Here is a 1,940-nt window from a genome sequence, read left to right as displayed (position 1 = left end):
ATACTTTCACCCAGTTCTCCTCTGGGTCATTCAGATGAGCATTGGCAAACTGCCGATGGGCCTGTACATGTGCTGATTTGAGCAAGGGGACCTTGCAGGCTCTGCAAGATCTGTCATTCACGGCATAGTGTTTTACCAACTGTTTTCATGGTGACTATGGTCCCAGCTGCCCTGAGATCATTGACAATTTCCTCCCGTGTAGTTCTGGGCTGCTTCGTCGCCATTCTCCTGATCATTGCAACTCCACGAGATGAGATCTTGCATAAAGCCCCAGACCGAGGGAGGTTGACAGTTATGTTGTGTTTCTTCCATTTGCGAATTATTGCACCATCTGTTGTCACCTTCTCACCAAGCTGCTTGGCAATCGTCTTGTAGCCCAGTCCAGCCTTGTGCAGGTCTACAATCTTGTCCCTGACATCTTTGGACAGCTCTTTAGTCTTGGTCATGGTGGCTACTTTGGAATCTGCTGCATTGATTGCTTCTGTCGACAGGTGTCTTTTGTACAGGTATTGTAACGAGCTGGGATTACAGGTAAGACCTCTCCCTTACAGCAAATGCTTCTAATCTCAGCTCATTACATACAGTGAAGGGTAGCCTGACATCTGGCTGGTTGATAGGGGATCAAATACTTCTTTCACTCATTATAATGCACCTCAATCTCTGACTTTTGTCTTCTGGGTTTCTGGGGGTTTTCCTGTTGTCTCTCATAGCTACAATAAACCTACCATTAAAATTATGAACTGGTCATTTCTTTGTGAGATAATAATAATAATAATAATATATTATTTATACCCCGCCTATCTGGCTGGGTTTCCCCAGCCACTCTGGGCGGCTTCCAACGGAAAAATAAAATACAGTAATCTATTAAACATTAAAAGCCTCCGTAAACAGGTCTGCCTTCAGATGTCTTCTAAAAATCTGGTAGCTGTTTTTCTCTTTGACATCTGATGGGAGGGACTTCTACAGGGCAGGTGCTACTACCTCTGCCTGGTTCCATGCAACTTAGCTTCTCGCAATGAGGGAACCGCCAGAAGGCCCTCGGTGCTGGACCTCAGTGTCCGGGCAGAACGATAGTGGTGGAGATGCTCCTTCAGGTATAGTGGACAGAGGCCTTTTAGAGCAAATGGGTAAATTTAGCAGGGGATCAAATACTTCCCCCCCCCCTCACTGTATGCTGGGATGTGTTGTCCCTGCGGATCCTGCTGTCCAAGGCGGTCACCTTACCTTGTCTCATGACTGGGCCGGCCCTGAGCTCTGCATATCTGCTCCAATTCCTGGCATCTCCAGGTGAGACTGAGCAAAAGATTCCTGCACTGCAGGGAGTTCAGTTGTTTCCCAAACTTGGGTCTCCAGCTGCTTTTGGACTGCAAATCCACCCATTCCTGACCACTGGTCCTGCTAGCTAGGGATGATGGGAGTTGGGTCTGCAGCTGTTTTCGGAGGGCAAATTTGGGAAACACTGGGTGACCCTTGTGGTCCCTTCCCTTCCAACTCTACAATTCCATGGTCCGGAAAGCTCCTGCCAGTAGAAAATGCTGATCTAATAGGCGGACCAATGGTCCATTTCGTTTCCTTTGTCGCTGGATCTACTCTCCTGCTTCTCACCGCGGCTACCTCGGGAAATCCCTTTCTCAACCTCTGAAAACTGGAGGCTGCCTATGCCCTAGAAGGAGAGGCACCCCGAAATAAAAGCACAGCTGAAACCCAAGGACGCGGAGGCGCAAGAGCCGTTCCCGTCTCTCTCCGCCCACCGGCGCGGAATCCCCGATCCAAGGCCCGGCGAGCCTCCGCCGCGTGCTTCCTGTTCCTCTGCGCATCCCGAAGCCGCGCCCCCTCCGTGCCCTACAAGGGGATTGGTGGAAGCGGCCTCCTACATTTGTCAACCTGGGCGAGTCTATTTAAAGCCTGCATTTTGCCGCCACTGGCTTCTCGCCGCCTCT

The sequence above is a fragment of the Zootoca vivipara genome, chromosome 7 (genome assembly GCF_965207765.1).
Source record: "Zootoca vivipara chromosome 7, rZooViv2.hap1.1, whole genome shotgun sequence".
NCBI classification, from domain to species: domain Eukaryota; kingdom Metazoa; phylum Chordata; class Lepidosauria; order Squamata; family Lacertidae; genus Zootoca; species Zootoca vivipara.
Note: the sequence above shows the minus strand (reverse complement) of the source record.